General features: G+C 49.1%; 1 protein-coding gene across 3 annotated transcripts in view; it reads left to right on the top strand.

The window, feature by feature from the left end:
- The window catches only part of MED23 (mediator complex subunit 23), a 409,061-nt gene that overhangs the window by 221,740 nt on the left and 166,276 nt on the right, over positions 1 to 21,045 (top strand). The window lies entirely within an intron of this gene.

Raw genomic sequence — 21,045 nt, 5'->3', positions numbered from 1 at the left:
CTGAAAAGCATTCAGGGGAGACCGAAATCTGATTCCTGAAGCAAAAATATCAAAAGTCCTTGGCTAGTTAGTATGGCCCTTGCTTTGAATCTCATTCCTCCCTGGTGGTTGGTGCATCAGACTGCTGATTCATTGTCCATTTTTAGAAGTACTGAGTGAGACACATTGACCTTCAACTGAGAAGGATCCCAACAGGAGCTCCAGAAAGTTAAGGCCATCTCACCTTAGCCCACTGAATGCCTTCTCACCTTAGCCCACTGAACTCCTATTGTAAGATCCCCACATTGAGCACCCCATCGTAGACGACGGCGTCTGATTCTATTACTAATTCTGGAGCAGAGCAGAAAATGGCTCTCCCGTTCCAGGCCTCCAGACGATCCAACTACCTCTTTATGTCTGAGGTCAGTCAGATGAACTCTGAGTGGGAAAGACCTCTCTTAAGATGTGATATATTAAGTCTCTACAGGGCCCGAGAGTGGAAGGGTCCCAGATAAATTGCGTGACTTGAAGAAACTAGTAAGCCTACCAATTTTGCCAGCTGTGTGAGTAAGATCCACTCCTGTATAGTAGCAGTTCCAGCTCCTTCCTAATCTTGGATACTTTACTTAAAGGAAGTTTGAATTTCTGAATTGAAAACTCAATCACAAACTCCAAGAAAATTACTTTGTTGAGTATGAACCTCAATGTTTTTAGCAGAGAGGTTATCTGGAGTTCCTCCTGCAGTTGTCATAGGCACTGGTTTAGCAGAAGGATAGCATCCAGATATATGATCAGATGTATTTCCCTGGTTTGAAGTGCCTCTGTGACCAGTTTTAGAGCCAAAGTGAAATGCCAGGGGTGGATGAGAGTCAAAATGGGAGAGTCACAAACTCCTAAGTCCTGTCATTCCTGAATAATTGTAAGAAATGTTGATTAGTGGGAAACATTGGTGCCGATAAGTACACATCCAGTCTCTCCATCCAGTCTTCCGCATGGGGGATGTCCCTGAGAAAATGGCTTTCTTCCATCTTGAAATGGCAATACACCAACCACCCAGTGAATTCTTGAAGATTGGAAGTGTAGACGAAAGACAAAGGTCACCAGCCGTCTGAAAAAATATTGCTCAAAATATTGCCTTGGCTCTAGGGTGATGAACACCACCACTCATTTTTGTAGAAGTGCTTACATTTCTTGATTGATAAGTACTGTCTGATGAGGAAAGAGAAAGAGGTTTTGCTGCTTGAATCATTTCTGCATTCACATGCTCATTAGTCTACCATTTAGTGGTTGGGTCCGGAATGCTGTCTTTTTGTCCTTTTTTAGTCTTTTTTGGTTTTTTTTGGGCAGACTTTACGATTTGGCTTTAGATCCCACCTTTATGACATCAGAGGTACTCCCTAGAATCCTTTGTAGAGGGTAACCATCTTCAGGTTTTTTTTCTGCCACTTGGTCTGGATGCACGGGCACGAGCTCCAGCTCAAGAGGAAGGAAATAATTTTTTTTCCAGTCAGATAAAAAACAGAAAAGACAACACTGAGAGGAAGAAATCTACACCAATAACCTGCGACAAGGAAAGACACCGAAAAACACCAGAGGGTTTTTGTTCACCAGAAGAACATACGTGGGCACCAACCACATGGTTTGAAGAATGTGAAGTGGGCATGGGGAACACCCCTTTTCTCTTTGTGTCCAAAGTGCCATCTTAAATTTGCAAGGAAAGCCACAAAGAGTGCAGTCTCTGCCTACTGAGAGATCATCGAGCAGAGTAGAGAAGTGTGTAGTCTGTTCAGAGTTCCACTCCAAGACACTAAAATCAAGGCAGAAACACAGGTGGGTGCACTGTGCTATGCTGCAGTCCCAAAAAGCAGACCCTGCAGAAAGAAACTCCCAACAAAGACGAATTTCCTGATGTTGAGGACTCCATTGATTTCAAAAGAACTAAGATTCTGAAAAAGCCCTCACACAAGAGAGACGAGTGGCTGCTAACAACACTGTACACCGATCATTAAACAAAAATTGAGGAGTCAAAAAAAATCCAAGTCTGCCCCATCACCAAAAGTTTGAGGTTGAGGGGGAAAACCAAAGAAAAAGACCCTCACGACTCCAAACAAAAAGCCACAAATAACCCCTCAAAACTAGCCATAAAACAGAAAGGTGATCACAAAGGTGGGAGAAAGTGTCCTGACAATCAGACACCTCAGCACCGCAAAAGGGACTATCAACATCAATCGGAAATCTCATGACATGAAGAAGAAACAAGCATTTGCAATGCAATGGGTCTCACATTTTTCGCACAAGTTAATTGTCATCTTTTGACAACAGCGCTGATGAGCAAAAACAATAGAAAACATGGAAAGAGTCTGAAAAAATAAAGTTAGCTTTAAAAAATAAAACTTTGCATTTTTGTGCCTGCTGGACACGTTTTTGCCAGTCATAAGCCTTCTGTTTGCTGGGCACTCGAAGTTAAAAAACAACAAATAGTACCTCGATCACGTCGGGAGCAGCAGGCGGGCAGTAATTAAGTTGAATCAATTAGTGATTGACCCCTGCTTCACACAGAGAAACTAAAGTGTTGCCAGGTGTATCTTGACGAATTACGAGGGTGTAAAGAAGATTGCTACGCAAACCAACAAAAAGTGAGCGACAGGCGGGCTCCAAGCCCTTTAATGAACACAGCAGAGTCCCACAAGCGAGACGCATGCGCTAGCACATGCACTCGCAGGATCAACCCTAAAATAGACTCTTGAGTCCTAGATATAGGCACTACGTTGAAAAAAACAGGAACTCAAAGCAACCCGGATGTGACAAGATCTTTACTCTACCTATCTGCGGGGGTAATTGTGGGTGTTGGGAGAGACCCCACACCAGAACCAGAGCAGGCAGATTTGGACCCACTACTAATGCCAGAGGGGTAACAGGAGGTGGAAATATACACCTATACAGAGGGCAACAAGGAAAATACAACACCGAAATGTTAAAAGGGTGGCAAGACATCAAGAGAGACTCTCTGGAAGGGAGTATTGACACATTCCCTTCAGGGCCTTCCCCACCAGACGACATCACTGCCTACAACGCAGTCATCAAGAGTACAGCTGGCAAGTATGGGGTGAAGTTAGAAGAAGATCAGACTTAATCCTGTTTCTTGCTGGAAACACTTATACCCTCAAAAGAAAAAAATCTGTTCCTTCCTGTAAGGAAATGCCTCCTTGGCATGGTTACCCCCTGACTTTTTGCCTTTGCTGATGCTATGTTTTGAATTGAAAGTGTGCTGAGGCCTGCTAACCAGGCCCCAGCACCAGTGTTCTTTCCCTAACCTGTACTTTTGATTCCACAATTGGCACACCTGGCATCCAGATAAGTCCCTTGTAACTGGTACCTCTGGTACCAAGGGCCCTGATGCCAGGGAAGGTCTCTAAGGGATGCAGCATGTATTATGCCACCCTGGAGACCCCTCACTCAGCACAGACACACTGCTTACCAGCTTGTGTGTGCTAGTGAGAACAAAATGAGTAAGTCGACATGGCACTCCCCTCAGGGTGCCATGCCAGCCTCTCACTGCCTATGCAGTATAGGTAAGACACCCCTCTAGCAGGCCTTACAGCCCTAAGGCAGGGTGCACTATACCATAGGTGAGGGTACCAGTGCATGAGCACTGTGCCCCTACAGTGTCTAAGCAAAACCTTAGACATTTTAAGTGCAGGGTAGCCATAAGAGTATATAGTCTGGGAGTCTGTTTTACACGAACTCCACAGCACCATAATGGCTACACTGAAAACTGGGAAGTTTGGTATCAAACTTCTCAGCACAATAAATGCACACTGATGCCAGTGTACATTTTATTGTAAAATACACCACAGAGGGCACCTTAGAGGTGCCCCCTGAAACTTAACCGACTATCTGTGTAGGCTGACTGGTTCCAGCAGCCTGCCACACTAGAGACATGTTGCTGGCCCCATGGGGAGAGTGCCTTTGTCACTCTGAGGCCAGTAACAAAGCCTGCACTGGGTGGAGATGCTAACACCTCCCCCAGGCAGGAGCTGTAACACCTGGCGGTGAGCCTCAAAGGCTCACCCCTTTGTCACAGCACCGCAGGACACTCCAGCTAGTGGAGTTGCCCGCCCCCTCCGGCCCCGGCCCCCACTTTTGGCGGCAAGGCCGGAGAAAATAATGAGAATAACAAGGAGGAGTCACTGGCCAGTCAGGACAGCCCCTAAGGTGTCCTGAGCTGAGGTGACTCTAACTTTTAGAAATCCTCCATCTTGCAGATGGAGGATTCCCCCAATAGGATTAGGGATGTGACCCCCTCCCCTTGGGAGGAGGCACAAAGAGGGTGTACTCACCCTCAGGGCTAGTAGCCATTGGCTACTAACCCCCCAGACCTAAACACGCCCTTAAATTTAGTATTTAAGGGCTCTCCCTGAACCTAGAAATTAGATTCCTGCAACTACAAGAAGAAGGACTGCCGAGCTGACAAACCCCTGCAGAGGAAGAACAGAAGACACCAACTGCCTTGGCCCCAGACTTACCGGCCTGTCTCCTGCCTTCCAAAGAACCTGCTCCAGCGACGCTTTCCAAGGGACCAGCGACCTCTGAATCCTCTGAGGACTGCCCTGCTTCGAAAAAGACAAGAAACTCCCGAGGACAGCGGCCCTGCTCCAAAAGAACTGCAACTTTGTTACAAGGAGCAGATTTAAAGACCCCTGCAACTCCCCGCAAGAAGCGTGAGACTTGCAACACTGCACCCGGCGACCCCGACTCGACTGGTGGAGAACAACCAACTCAGGGAGGACCCTCCGGCGACTCTACGACTGTGAGTAACCAAAGTTGTCCCCCCTGAGCCCCCACAGCGACGCCTGCAGAGGGAATCCCCAGGCTCCCCCTGACCGCGACTGTCTGAACTCCATTTCCCGACGGCTGGAAAAGACCCTGCACCCGCAGCCCCCAGCCCCTAAAGAAACGGAACTTCTGTGCAGGAGTGACCCCCAGGAGGCACTCTCCCTTGCCCAGGTGGTGGCTACCCCGAGGAGCCCCCCCCTTGCCTGCCTGCATCGCTGAAGAGACCCCTTGGTCTCCCATTGAAACCTGAAGGAAACCCGACGCATGTTTGCACACTGCACCCGGCCGCCCCCGCGCTGCCGAGGGTGTACTTTCTGTGCTACTTTGTGTCCCCCCCGGTGCCCTACAAAACCCCCCTGGTCTGCCCTCCGAAGACGCGGGTACTTACCTGCTGGCAGACTGGAACCGGGGCACCCCCTTCTCTCCATTATAGCCTATGTGTTTTGGGCACCTCTTTGACCTTTGCACCTGACCGGCCCTGAGCTGCTGGTGTGATAACTTTGGGGTTGCTCTGAACCCCCAACGGTGGGCTACCTTGGACCAAAAACTGAAACCTGTAAGTGACTTACTTACCTGTGAAAACTAACAATAACTTACCTCCCCCAGGAACTGTGAAAATTGCACTGTGTCCACTTTTAAAACAGCTTATTGTGTTTTATGTAAAAAGTATACATGCTAAAGTAATGATTCAAAGTTCCTAGAGTACTTACCTGCAATACCTTTCAAATGAGCTATTACATGTAAAATTTGAACCTGTGGTTCTTAAAATAAACTAAGAAAAGATATTTTTCTATAACAAAACCTATTGGCTGGATTTGTCTCTGAGTGTGTGTACCTCATTTATTGTCTATGTGTATGTACAACAAATGCTTAACACTACTCCTTTGATAAGCCTACTGCTCGACCACACTACCACAAAATAGAGCATTAGTATTATCTCTTTTTGCCACTATCTTACCTCTAAGGGGAACCCTTGGACTCTGTGCATACTATTCCTTACTTTGAAATAGTGCATACAGAGCCAACTTCCTACACTTCCTATGCTGATAAGCACCCTTGAACAAGGGAGAGAGGCTTTCAGAATACCAGCTACGACCAAAGTTGTGACACCTAGAGTCAAAAGGAAATATAAGCAGCCTTCCTAGGATCCAGTTTATATCAGGGGTTCTGTCAAGGCAGTCTCAGTTATAGTTACCACAGTCCGAAAGAGAGCCAGTTTCCCAGCTGTCACATTGGCTCTCATTACGGTAATGAGGCTGCTGAATTTCAGTGGCAGCATCATCTGAATTGTGGGGAACTGAGTCCAATCTCACACCATGTTTCAACTGTTGGTCTAATCTGTGTCTGGCTAGCTAGCAGCACCTCAACTCTGCTCAACAGCAGGAATGATTTGTGGCAAAGGGGCACGTGCCATAATGACTTCTCAAGGAAATCGTGGTGGATCAGATCTCATCCTTTTCTCTCAATTACATTAGTCTCACACATGCAAAGACAAACAGAGGCAGAAAATGTCCAGTAAGATTTATTGAATCAGCTGCGTCTTAGATAAAATGGCATGAAATGCAGTAATTAGAATGATTAAACCTATTAGAAGCAAAATGGTGACAAGGAAAGTGAAACACAAGAAAAGTCCCACCATACTGTCACTATGCACACTATATGTGATTCCTACCCAAGCTGTGCCCGCATATAGCAGGATAAGCCCTGATCCACCCTACAGGATGTCTCCCTTGAAAGAATCCATCCCCATACCTGAATATGAAGATGCTCATTATTTATAGAGACACCATTCCCATGTGGGTCAGGGAACCGGTGATCTCAGCAAGCAGCTGTAACAAAGTCATTCAGCATGCGATCGTGGTCATCTGGCTGGAACCTCCCTCTAACGGGTATGTGACAGATAAGTGTTTTTATAATAAAATAACTGATGTTCTGAGTAAATGTCCTCACGTAAAAATATGTGTTTCTATGAATGTTAGAGACGCAGTGTACCACTTGTGCTGACAATTCTATCTCACTGCAGCCTTGAGGAAAGCACAGACTGAAAAGAATATTGTGCTAAAAATGTAAGACTTTCCTACGCGAAAGAACGATTAAATAGGAAAATAAAACACCACCATGAAAGTGGCCGATTCTGAAATAATCAAATGAAGCAGAATAAAATGTCATTAGACTGAAGGGCCCAAGCAGCAGGCCTAGTTGCTAAAATAATGTGCCCAAAGACATCACTAAAATGGCTATACCATACAGCAACCATGGGATCTCCACCAGATTACTAACACTTGCTTGATGTCGTTACTGGCTGCAGTGTGCACTGGCAGCAGACAGGAAAAGGTCTCATCCTGAGAAGGCATATTTGGTTGAGGGAGTGGGTGTATACCCGAGATGCAGGTGGCTGTCATCAATATGCCGTTCACCGGAGACACACTCTTTGGAACCTCAGTTGATGAGGCCCTGCAGGGCATGAAAAAAGACAGAGACAGCTAAAATAATGGGAGTGTTCGAATTCAGAGTTTTGAAGAGAGCCTCTGCAACAAGGAGAAGACCAACCAGCAGATGAGATGAGCACAGACAACAGCTGGACACTCTCCTTCCACCACCCAACCACAACCACAAGGGACCACACCTTAATGGCAGTATACAAGTGTGCAAAGGCAGACTTTTCAAGGGAGAGCAAGGGGTAGATAATGGCTAGATGATCAACCCAAAGAGGGACTGGCCTTCCAAAACGTGACTCCTCACTAGGGAGATCGACACAACAAACACCAGTCTGGAGAAGGATCAGAGGATTCCTCCAACAGTAGATTTCTGTCTCCTTCAATAAATGGATCCTAAGCATTATCCTTCATGAGTATTATATCACTTCTAAAACAGCCTCCAAACATCAAATCAGGAGCTAGAAAGGTTGACGCTGAAAAACGAAGATGCCTCAACTAAGTTGTTGACCTTTTGCTAAAACAATCAATGGAGAGAGAGTTCAAGCTGAGGTTAGAGAGCAGGGCATTTACTCTCTCTACCTGCTGGTACTGAAACCAGGCAAAATCCTAAAACCCATATTTGACCTCAGGGCCAAAAGCTCAAAAGACAAAAAATCAGGATACCGACTCTTCAGGAAGTCATACCACACCTGAAGAAAGGGCACTACATGGCAACTATACATCTTAATGAGGCATACCTAACATCCCAGTAAACAAAAAACACCACAGACTTCTAAGGCTCGTAGCAGCCAAAGTACTCTAAAAGTTCAAAGTTCTGCCCTCCAGCATACATGCCAGAGGTGTTCACAAAATGCCTAACTGCAGTGGCAGCACACCTAAGGCAAAAGGCAATACACTTCTACCCTTTCTGGATACTGGCTAATAAAGGCGAGCTTATTTGAGAGATGCCATGAGGGCATAGCAATCATAATCCAAACCATGCATAGTCTAGGGTTCTCCATAAATCAGGAAAGTACTGCACCAACACCACAGAAAGCAAATACCTTTCTGGGAGCATTGCTAAACTCCATATAAGCAAAGGCATTTAAAGTTCACTGGAGGATCAACGCACTAACAGACCAAATTCAACTTTACCAGAAGGGGCCAAGCTCTGAACTGTGTTGGGCATGGTGGCTTCCTGCTTTCCTCTCATCCCAAACTTAGGGCTTCACATGAAACCAGTATTAGAAAGGCTACAGAGAGAGTGATCACAATCAAAGGGGAGTTGGAAATCTAGTGGTTGTAACAAAGTTCATAAGAAACTACAGTAGTGGACCATCTTAAACATCACGATGGGCAGACCTTTTCAAAACATAACCCCCTCAGTCACAGACACAACAATTACTTCACACTCTAGCTGTGGGCCCCACATGAACGTATCTAAGATCAGGGCCCTATATAATCCACAGGATGAAGTGAAGTACATAAACATACTGGACCTCAAGACAGTATATCTTTTCTGAAGGTCTTTCAGACACAAATAACGGGGAAAACTTTGCAGGTACAGACGGACATGATGATCATATTCTACTTAAAACAACAGGGACAGGATCCCACAAACTGGAGAAATGGACATGGGCTATTCAAAGACACATCACACTAGTCATGATACACCAACTAGGAGTGCAGAACACAGAGGCAGACAAGCGTGGTAGATGTGCAAGCATCTCAGGGAGCAGGTGGTAGACATGATATTCAGGAAGTGGGGAACACCAACAATAGACCTCTTCATAACACAGTAGAATGCAAAATGCTAAATCTTTGCAGTTAGTTTCCTAAGCCAACAGGAGCAGGGAAAATCCTTGTCAATCGATTGGTTAGAGATATTTGCATATGCCTTTCCACCAAGTCCTTTGATTCCACTAGTTATAGAGTAATGCAAGTCCTAATCTGACTGCAGTGGACAAGACAGACCTGGTACTCAGATGTAAAAGAACTGGGGCAGGCCAGGAGGATATGCCTGCCTGCACAACAAGACTTACTAACAATGCAGGGGGATGACGCGTGCTCTACCTAGAACCACACACACACAGCCTGCAGCATAGAGCCTGAGGAGTTAGTTTGGACACTTACTCTTGGGAGAAAGAACCATGAAGGTGCTACTGAAGCCAGATGACTGACAGTGTGGTGCTACATTGCGAAAATGGAAAGTGCTCACTCCACGGTAACACCCGATTGCAACTGATCACACGATGCAACCATGCTTGAATATCTCACACATCAACTCGACAGAGCGATATCATACTCATTAAATGTACATGTAGCAGCCATTGTAGCGTACTCCCGATTGGTAATAGGCAGACGTTTCTTTCAAACTCGGTCATCAAGAGATTCTTGGAAGAGGCAAAAAGAATAACACCACCAATATGGTCCCCTATATCTGTCCGGAACTGCAAAATTTAACTTGCACAGCTTATACAACTTCCCTTTGAGCTAATGTACAACATAGTAACATTTTCTAACCCTGAAAACAGATTTCTTATTGGCCTTCACTACGCCTTGCCAGTGAGCTACAAGCAGCCATGGTGCAAGAACCTCCCCTTCACAAGAACAAGGTAGTGAGGCACACAAAACCTCATTTTCTGCCAAAAGTGGTTTCAACCTTTCACTTCAGTGTAATCGTACACATACTGGCTTTCTTCCAAAGGCCAGTGTCTACAGCAGAAAGAGCTCTACACACTCTAGACATGTGAGGAGCAATCATGTACTACATGAATGAAACAAGGACAATCAGCCACACCTCCAAGGGGACACGAGTAACCAAGATAGCCGTACCAAAATGGATAGTACAGACAATAGAAATGACACACAACAGCAGTGGGTGCACTGGAAGACTGGCCAAGAGCCAGTTCAACAAAAAAAAGGGAACAACCCTCACATGCAGTGCCAATGTCTCCTTTGTGAATATATGTAAGGGAGCCATATGCTCATCTAAGCACACCTTTAACTAACATTACTGTAAAGACATCCAAGCCAGCAAAGAAGTGCACAAGTGCGACAGTAATCAAAAGCACATGTTTGCAGACAAGCAAACACAAGCTCATCATAGCCCACAAAACTGCTACAAAGTCAATCCACTGCATGTGAATCCAGAAATTATTCACATGCAACCGACCCTCCTTTCCAGGATGACAGACTTTGTAACAGGAGGAGGACAAGAAATAAAAAAAGAATATGAAGATGGCTACCACATAGAGAAGATTCTGTGATGGACGTCTGACGTCACCAAGGTGGGACCAACAGCCAAATGGTCAACAACGTTAAAAAAAAAAAAAATAGGCACTGAAAAGGAGAAAAAAACAGCTTTCCGGACCCAACCACAAGATGACAGAATAATGCACAGCATGTGAATTCAGAAACATTTCAAGCTGCAAAACTGCTTCTACTGCTAAGTAACTGTTTTATTTTGATCTGCAGCATTGGATGGAACTACCAATAAAACTCTGTGATACCTTTGAATGGTTTGAAGGACCCCAGCATCCCTGATGATGTCTTGTCAGTTGTGGACATATGGCCCAGTCTGTCTCCCACCTTTTTGCAGCATTGCCCTCTGGTTTCCTGCGCTTTTCCGTGCTCCTGGTTCCCACTCGTTCCCGCCCGCCTGCCTCCCAACACCCCTTCCAAGACCTATTTAATGGACGTCACAGTGCGGCTCCTGTGAGCAGGTCCTACCAGCTCTTCCCAGTGCCAGTTCTCTAAACCAGGTTATGACAGGTCCCTGCCCAGGTTGCTACCTTAGCAGCATCACGGTCTCCTGTCCCAATAAGCCTTGTAAGCAGCATTGCCCTCTGGATACCACGCTCCTGGTTTCCCACCCTTCCAGGGTTCCTGGTTCCTGCCTGCCTGCCTGCCTCCCAGCGCCCCTTCCCAGGACCTATTTAATGGATGCCGCAGCTCAGCCATGCCGAAGGTGCACCAAAGACGAGCCTGTCTGCGCCCGTTGGCACCAAGAATGCGCCCAGCGCCAGGAACCCTGGCCCTTCGAATCGCGCAAATACTCTGCGTCCGATCCCCGGTTGAAAAAACAACTGCTACATAGCATCGCCCCGCTCCACAGCATGTGTTTAACTGCCACTTCACCTTCGTGCCAGAACTGAGTACTCCCACAGCATCCTTTATCTGGTCGCCAGCACTGACCAAGACCACACCAAGCCAAGTAAGTTGCATCTTACTCAACACCAGATCCCTTTGCAAGCATACCACCAAATTCTGGGACACATCCCCTTCCTCACCCCCGAAGTAATCTTTATCACCGAACCTGGATCTCCCTAGCCTCCACACCGGACATTGCCACAGGAACCCCCACCGGCTACAAGATGAAACACCGTGATCGCCCCAACAAACATCACCATCATGCAGAAGGAGGCGATCGCCTGCACTATCACTGACGATCAGACCACCCTTGTCATGGAACACATGAACTTCCAGCTCCACATCGACAATAACACCACCATTAAAGGCACCCTGGCTTACAGACCACCAGGACCGGGGACCGAAATCGGCAACATCATTGTGGAATTCATCACCACTCTGGCCATAGAGTCTCATCACTACATCTCCTAGGAGACTTCAACTTCCGCTTAGACGACCCCACCGACACCAGCTCCACAGACCTCCTGGAAAGAATGGACAACATCGATCTCGGGAAGCTAGTCACCGACCCCACATACATTGCGGGTCACACACTGGACCCCATTTTTTCATCCAGCAACAGAATTAGCTTTACCCACACATCGGACCTCACCTGGTCGGACCACTCCATCGTACACCTCACCATCTCTGGACACACCCCCGCCTCCCCCAACCTCCGCAGAGCAACCTTCTGCAGCTGGGCCAAGGTCACTCAGCAAACAATGAACCGACGCCCTTGCCGCCACTCGGCCCAACTACCCTGCCAACCTTGACCAAGCAGTATAGAACTTCAACGACTGGATCACTTACTCCGCCGACCAAGTCCCTCCCACCAACCCAGCCAAGCAAGCCACGTGGTACACCCAGGAACTCAGCAAGACCAAACACACGTGCAAAAAACTTGAGAAAATCTGGCACACTAGCAAGAAAGAAACCAACAGAGCCACTTACAAATCAGCCCTCAACATATACCAATGACAAATCAGAGCAGCAAAAAAGGGAGGCCCTGACCCTCAGGGTCGAGACTAGCTGTAACCGATCCAAGTAACTCTTCACCATTGTCGGGGAGATCACCTGCCCTGCAACCACCAAAAATGCCATTCCCACATCACAGAAGCTTTGCAACCACCTCGCCAACCACTTTCACAACAAAATAGAAACCATCTAAAAGAACTTCGGTCCCCAACCATCCTACTCCCACAACCTTCAATCCACCCCTACAACCGACCACCCTCAACGCCTGGCAACAACTCAGTGAAGCAGACACAACCACCTTTATGAAGTCCATCCACTCTGGAGCACCCACCGACCCCTGCCCCCACACACTCTTCAACCTCGGAAGGGACGAGATCAGTCACCAGTTCACCACCTTCATCAATGCCTCACTCACCTGTGCCACCTTTCCCGATGCCTGGAAAAATGCCGATATCAGACGCCCTCCTCAAGACACCCTTGGCTGACACCAGCAAACTACAAAATACCATCTCATCTTGCTGCTCCTTTTCACCGCCGAAGTCCTGGAGAAGACCGTTAACCCCTGAATCAACGAACACCTGGAGAGAAACAACCTACTTGACTTGTCCCAATCAGCTTTCAGATCCAACAACAGCACCAAGACAGCTCTAATCGCCGGCTCAGATGACATCCGTGCAATACTCGACAAAGGAGAATCCGCTGCCCTCATCCTGCTCGACCTCTCTGCCGCCTTGAACACGGTTTCCCACCAAACAGTCATCGACCGCCTGCACCAGTTGTGAATAACGGAAGACGCGCTCAGATTGATGGCATCCTTGCTCATAGGACGCACTCAGAAAGTCTGCATCCACCCCCTTCAAATTGCAAGCCAAACACATCTGCGATGTCCCCAGGGCTTGTCTCTCAGCCCCAAACTCTTCATCATATCCATGACTCTCCTCGTGGACATCGTCATATCGCACAACACCAACATCATCTCCTATGCCGACGACACGCAACTCGTCCTATCACTCTCTGCTCACCCCTCCGCTACAAAGACAAAGTTCCACAACTGCATCAAGAACATCTCCATATGGATGAAGGACAACTGACTAAAGCTGAACACTGACAAAATAAGAGTTCTCATCCATGGCCAAAACACCGCCCTCTGGAACGATTCCTGGTGGCCGTCTGAGCTCGGCCCCACGCCAAAAGACCATGCCTGCAACCTCGGCATCATCCTCGACCGTGAACTCTTCATGAGATGGCATATCAGCTTTGTCAACTCAGCCTGGTTCCACATGCTCCAGAAAATCGCTCCCCATCAGCACAAAGAAGACAGTTACTCATGCCCTCATCACCAGCCACCTTGACTACAGCAACACACTCTATGCTGCGCCACCAGCGAACTCACTTATAGGCTCCAGTCAATACAGAATGCGGCAGCCAGACTTATTCTTGACCTACCTAACTGAGACCACATCTTCCGGCACATGAAAGACCTCCACTGGCTACCTGTCCAGAAGAGATGCCACTTTAAGCTCCTCTCCCACACCTCCAAAGCTCTGCATAACCAAGGAGACGCGTACCTGAACCAGCATCTGCACTTCCACCACCCCTGCAGGAACCTCTGCTCTGCGCACCTAGCCTGTGCACAGATCCCTCGCAAATGCCTCTGCCAGGCCGAAGATCACTCCTCCTTTCTCGCCTCCAGGGCCTGGAACACCCTCCCCTACGCTGACCGAATTCAGGAAAGGGCTCAAGATCTGGCTCTTCGATTGAGACCTGCGCCTAGATACCCTCAAGGGGTGACAAGTCACGCTCTACAAATACTGTTTGATTAATTAATGAGGATAAACTGCAACAGTGTCCCGTCAGTATATCAGCAACACCCTCTTGTTTCTGGGGATACCTATTATCCAATGTAGGTCTTGCCAATGACTGTGTTCGCTGGGTGTTTGCTAGTGTATTTATACATATTTAACCGTGGCCAGAAAGCAGAGCTGCAGCCCGAACGTCTCTGCGCTCACATCGTCCTCTGGTGGCTACCGAGTGTCACTGTGCTCAGCCCTGACCTCTTGATCGGCATGCGAACAGGCTGGAAAGTACATCACCTATCGGGACATACATACGTGACACTCTTTGTTGGTGTAAAAGGTCATTTATTTTAGGACAGGGTTTAAACACAAACATCATTTAACCTTTAACTGTATATCGTCCTTTTAAACCAGACCTTAACTTTTACAAATTCCTTTGCCTTCATTCTCTCCTCAAATAGCTCCCTTCAATTCTCCTACCGTATACGCTCCCCTATTCCTCCCCTCCCATGCCTTCCTTGCTTGTAGCCTACCCCCCCCTGCTCTGATCCTTAACCTCCTTGTTTTTCCCCCTGGAAGGGTGGACAAGCCCGCATCTGGCTCTCCACCCTCCCCCATCTCCTGCTACACCTCTCAAATCACCTGCCCTAATAGCTTCACTAAATCATTTTCCCCAAGATGAATCAATAAAAGGTCTGGGCATCCCCACTGCGGCAAGTTACCCGTGATAAATGGGAGCAGGCTCCCCCACCTCATACCACTCTTGCCCCACCAACGCACTTCATGGTCTCTGCTGGGCAGTCCCAATGATCTGCCGTAAATTTGCTTCTCCGCAAATTTCGCCGCTCAATGAACGAACGAATGGCCGACCAACCATGTCGTCATCTTGTCTTTCTGCGGCCCAGCCACACATCCTGCAAAGAAAAAACATTGTAAAAACTGTATTGGTGAGCTATCCCCCCCCCCCCCCCCCTCCTGTTTTGTTCTCTTCAAGGCCTGACATACCGCTCGCAGCACCTAGATTTCCATCTCCCTATGGACTTGATCTTAGCCCAATCCCATCCCAAATGGGCTGCCGCAGTCGCTGCGCCAATCCTGAATGAATGTGTTCCATAATCCCCTGCACGCCGCCCTATCCTTCCAAGTGCCATCCTCATAACTTGTAACAGCTGATAACTAGTCAGCTTTTTCCCTGATGCATGCATAAAGACCCCTGAGTCGCCTGCCCCCCGCCACCTGGCCTTGAAACTGATCCATTCTGCTACAGGGCAAGCCACTTCCACGCCCCCTTTTTCCAGCCATATCCACTTGCCCTTGCCCAGCTGATCCGTCTTTGACCGTCTGAGCCATATCCCCAACCTGTCCCTATGCATAAACACCTCCTTACCCCAGTTTCTTTTCCCACCCCCAACAACTCAGACACTCGAAAAGCTCCAAAGAACATCCACAACATACAAAAACGGAATAAACACACCTTGTACTCATCCGTACAACAAACTGGTAACACCTGCACAATCTCTAACAGTATTTCAAACGTAATGGGTTCTCTTGCTGGTTTATCCCCACTGGCCCTAACCCTGCCCCAGCCCTTCAACATTTTACCCAATAAATCATTGTTCGCTGGGTCATAACCGAAGAAGAGTTTCCCGCAAAAAGAAACGCCTGCCAGTTTTCCCCCAATTGCAGCTGGAGATAAACCCTCCCTGATCAGAAAAAGCACGAAACGTCTGGTCCGTGCTTCAAGCGTTCGCAGGCCTTGCGCCCAAAAGTTGCCCCCAAACGGCTCAAAAGATTGAAACTCCAACCATGCAAGTCTGTAATTTCGCCGCGTAGATACCGCTAATGACATCTCCACCAGCCCCGTGATCATCATGCCCCCCATTCCCAAATGTCTGCCGGGACCACAGTCTTGTTCCGTTCCGCTCCAGGTGCCAATTCGCGAAAACGCCGCCACTGTGAATGAGATAGGGAGTCTGCAATGTTGTTGTGAACCCCCGGTATATGTGCAGCTTTAAAAATAACATTCAAAGATAAACATAAAAGCATGAACTGCCGCAACAAGCGCAAAACTCTGGGTCCCTTGCTCTCTGCCTGTTGACCAACTCTACCACCGCCATGTTGTCTACTTGAAAGATCACTGTCTTGTTGGCTAACTCCTGTCCCCACACTGCTAGCGCCACTAATAGGGGAAAAAACTCCAGAAACGCGATGCTTCTCCCCTGCTGCAACCAAGATGCAGGCCATGTTTCCGCACACCACCTCCCATCCCACTATAAGCCAAAACCCGACGCTCCCGCCGCATCAGAAAATTTTTGGACCTGCCACACAGTGTCTGACTCACCAAAAGACATCAGTACCCCATTGAAATTTTTCAAAAAGATCTCCCATATTCTAATATCCTCTCGTAATGTCAAGGAAACTCGTATCCTATGGTGCGGAAGTACTGCACCTGACATGGACAGTCCCAGACGCCTACAGAAAGTCCGACCTCCCCTTGCTACCCTACACGCGAAATTGAGGTAACCTAAAAGCTTTTGAGCCGTCCGCAGATCCATTTTACGCAAAGTGCGCACCAATGCTAAGAAATCCAGTATCTCCCCCACTTTCGCCGCTGGCAATCTGGCGACCAATTCTCTTGCATCCAGCTCGATACCCAAAAAGGTCAAGATCGGCATTGGCCCTTCTGTTTTCTCTGGGGCCAGAGGTACTCCTGCCTGCTGCGGTAGCCTCTGAAAAGTGTCCAGAGCCCGCCCACACGCCCTGGATGCAGCTGTTCCTACAAATAAGAAGTCATCCAGGTAATGAGTCACCCACCTATGACCGCTCGTTCTCACAAAGACCCACTTTTAAGAAAGTGCTGAAAGTCTCAAAAAGCACGCATGATATCGCGCAGCCCATGGGCAGAACCCTGCCCACGTAAATTTTGCCATCCAGCTGCATGCCCAAAAGGTCAAAATCTGCTGGATGAATAGGAAGCAATCTAAAAGCTGATTGAATATCGCATTTTGCTATTTCCGCCATCCTCCCGCACCTTAGGACTAACTTTATTGCATCATCGACTGACACGTAAATTACCTTGGAGTCTTCTTGGGCAATGAAATCATTAACTGACGCACCTTCGGGCCATGACAAGTGGTGAATCAAACAAAACTCTCCCTGCGCCTTTTTGGGTACCACTCCCAAAGGGGATATCATCAGAGAATCACTTGGCCACTCGGAAAAAGGGCCTGCTATTCTGCCTAGGCCTACTTCCTTTGCTAATTTGTCGCGCACTATCTGGGGCCGTTCTTTGGCAGACCGCAAATTGTCAGCCCATCTCCTTTCCCGGGGACCTTGGTAACCTATTCTAAAACCTTCTGGAAAACCCCATTCCAGTAAACGCGCTTTGTCCGTATCTGGGTAAATGCGCAACCAAGGCAGCAGAAATTCCAGTCTAACTGGTGTAGGACCCTTTTGGTGCAGGAGCGCCATGCGCTCCCCTCCCTCTTGAAGCTCTCCATGTGTGCCCATGAAAGCATTTCCAGAGGCTGGGGGAGGCTACTCCTCCCCTGCCTTCACACCATTTTCCAAAGGGAGAGGGTGTAACACCCTCTCTCAGAGGAAGTCCTTTATTCTGCCATCCTGGGCCAGGCCTGGCTGGACCCCAGGAGGGCAGAAGCCTGTCTGAGGGGCTGGCAGCAGCTGCAGTGAAACCCCGGGAAAGGCAGTTTGGCAGTACCAGGGTCTGTGCTACAGACCACTGGGATCATGGGATTGTGCCAACTATGCCAGGATGGCATAGAGGGGCAATTCCATGATCATAGACATGTTACATGGCCATATTCGGAGTTACCATTGTGAAGCTTCATATAGGTAGTGACCTATATGTAGTGCACGCGTGTAATGGTGTCCCCGCACTCACAAAGTCCGGGGAATTGGCCCTGAACAATGTGGGGGCACCTTGGCTAGCGGCAGGGTGCCCACACACTAAGTAACTTTGCACCTAACCTTTACCAGGTAAAGGTTAGACATATAGGTGACTTATAAGTTACTTAAGTGCAGTGGTAAATGGCTGTGAAATAACGTGGACGTTATTTCACTCAGGCTGCAGTGGCAGGCCTGTGTAAGAATTGTCAGAGCTCCTTATGGGTGGCAAAAGAAATGCTGCAGCCCATAGGGATCTCCTGGAACCCCAATACCCTGGGTACCTTAGTACCATATACTAGGGAATTATAAGGGTGTTCCAGTATGCCAATGTAAATTGGTAAAATTGGTCACTAGCCTGTTAGTGACAATTTGGACAGAGAGAGCATAACCACTGAGGTTCTGGTTAGAAGAGCCTCAGTGAGACAGTTAGGCATCACACAGGGAACACATACATATAGACCACAAACTTATGAGCACTGGGGGTCCTGGCTAGCAGGGTCCCAGTGACACATAACAAACATACTGAAAACATAAGGTTTTCACTATGGGCACTGGGCCCTGGCTAGCAGGATCCCAGTGAGACAGTGAAAACACCCTGACATACACTCACAAACAGGCCAAAAGTGGGGGTAACAAGGCTAGAAAGAGGCTACTTTCTCACACATAGCCAAACCCATATATGGCAGACGCTTCTTATGGCCTCCCCCTTCCTTGTCCTCTAATGTCGTCTCCCCGCATCCGCCTTACCACTTGTGGCTGCGCCTTCTTTATCCTTGTTCTCGGCTGCTCCTTGTATGGAACTAGTGCCTAATATATCCAAAACTGACCCGTCTCCTACCCCCAATGGACCTACTTGTTCTAGCCTCCCTTGTTGTCTCTCCCCCTTCGCCCCACACCGACCACCATCTCTTACCTCCGACATTATCTCCCAAGCTCCTTGGCACTCTCTTCAGGCTTCTGCCGCGCAGCATGGCTTGCCGACCGTGTGGGCCCTTCCGTTGGAATCGTATCCTGTAACACAGAAAACGAAGAAGAGGTTGCACCGCTCTTGCGCCCTCGCCCCCCCCCCCCCCTTTTTTGACAGCGCTCACCTCCAAATTCCGAATTTCACCATCCTCCCATTCATCCCCTTCCTCCTCATAGTCCACTTCCAACTCATCCTCTCCTCCCCACTGGCCTCTGTGTTGGGCAAAACCTCTTGCCTTGGTTGATGTAGTCTCAATCGCCTCCGTACCCGCATGACGCACACCATCGGGACGGTACCCGTGCTCCCCCGGGGTGGAGAAGGCCGCCGCAGACCCCTCCAATGCTTCGTACCAATGCGTTTGGGCAGTGTTGCGCCCAGTTGGCGTAGCCCGTCTCTTGCCAACCTCTGCCATTGGCATTGGTTTACTTCTACCCCCGTGACCGTATGCGTCACCGGCTATCCCCGCGCCAACTTGCCATTCGGCCGCACGAGCCTCTCGTCTCTGATCCCCTTCTGACTGTGGGACCCATACCCAGGTTCCGCTTCCCGGCCCAGGCTGCTGCGCTCCTATGTTCTCCCTGGCCTCTCTGGCCCTTTTGGTCGCTTTGCTGCGAGCGTTCACCTCCTGCCTGTCCTTACACAACTGTGCCCACCTAGCCTCCGTCTCCAGAACAACCCTGCGCTGTTCCCGTATTCTGGCCTCCAAGTCCCAGGTCTCTGCCTGGTCCCAAGTCCCTTGCGTATGCGGGGTCAGCGCCTCCAAAGGCCCTGGTTCGTACGCTACCCTGGTTTTCCCCCCCTGGCCTGGCGGGCGCTGGCTTGGCTTGGCTCTCCCCGACCCCCTCCTGGGTTTTCCCACGTACTTGCCTCTTTTCTTTACCGGTGCCCCAAAACCCCTGGGGCTGTGTCCCTCTCCCCTGTGGTATGACAAATCTAGAGGGGCAACTTCCCCGCTGGGCCCAGGTAGAGCCCGCTCGCTCTCCCCATCTTGCAATGTGAACCCTCCCTCCCCGGCCGGCTGTCTCACCGCGCCTGCGGGGTTGGCCCCTGTTGCTGCGCTGTCTGCACCTGCGGTTCCCGGTCCTGCGTCCTGTGCGCCTTGTGCGCCTTGTGCTTCTTTGCTAAACATCAGCGGGCTATGTGCACTGGGAAACTCCTGCTGCGCTCCTGGGCCCTGCCCGGGGGCCACAGGCCCCTCGTCCCTGTCCCCGTCTGAGTCTTGAGACTCACATGCCGCGATTGCCGCCGCGACCCGCCCTGATGCAGCCCTAGTTGGGCGCGACATCCCCACCCAGGCCTGATCTAGTACTCCTGGTCTAAGTAGATCCGCCCGGCCTGCCTCGCCTAGCACGCGGAGCGCGGCCCTCACTGCGTCTGCGTCTGCGCCATGGCTAGCTGCCATGGCTCTCGTTTTTTTTTTTTTATATGTATCTATATTCTATATATATATTTTTTTTTTTTTTTATTTGCCCCCCCACCAGTGGCCCTATTGACAACCAGAAAACAGTAGGCCTTCTTTCATGCTGGGTGTGGCCCGCTGGGGCTTCCCTTGAAGGGTAATCCCCCTATTGCTTGCCCCCCCCCCCTGTCCCTAACCTCCTTATTATATATATATATTTTTTTTTTTATCTGGCCCACGGGCCTAAAATCTTTTTTTTTTTTTATTTTTTTTTTTATAGGAATATAATTAAATGTTGCCCGAGGGGGCCCTCCCCCCCCCCCCTGCTTTTGCTGCTGTTTCGTGCTCCCCATGCCCCCCGCGGGGGTGTGGCGTGCCCGAGCCGGTGCTGTGCTCGGGCGCTTGAAATGTGTGGCCCCGCGCGCCTAAACCACCTCGCCGAAATTTATCCCGCAATGCAGCCCCCAGGATGCCGGCTTGTCGAAATAATTGCTCCCCCCCCCACCTGCCTAAAGGGTCCCTACCTGCCCTCTCCTTACCTCAATGCCCGGAAAACCGCCCTCAAGAAAACGCTCCCTA

The sequence above is a fragment of the Pleurodeles waltl genome, chromosome 5 (genome assembly GCF_031143425.1).
Source record: "Pleurodeles waltl isolate 20211129_DDA chromosome 5, aPleWal1.hap1.20221129, whole genome shotgun sequence".
NCBI lineage: Eukaryota > Metazoa > Chordata > Amphibia > Caudata > Salamandridae > Pleurodeles > Pleurodeles waltl.
This window is presented reverse-complemented; position numbering and strand designations above follow the sequence as displayed.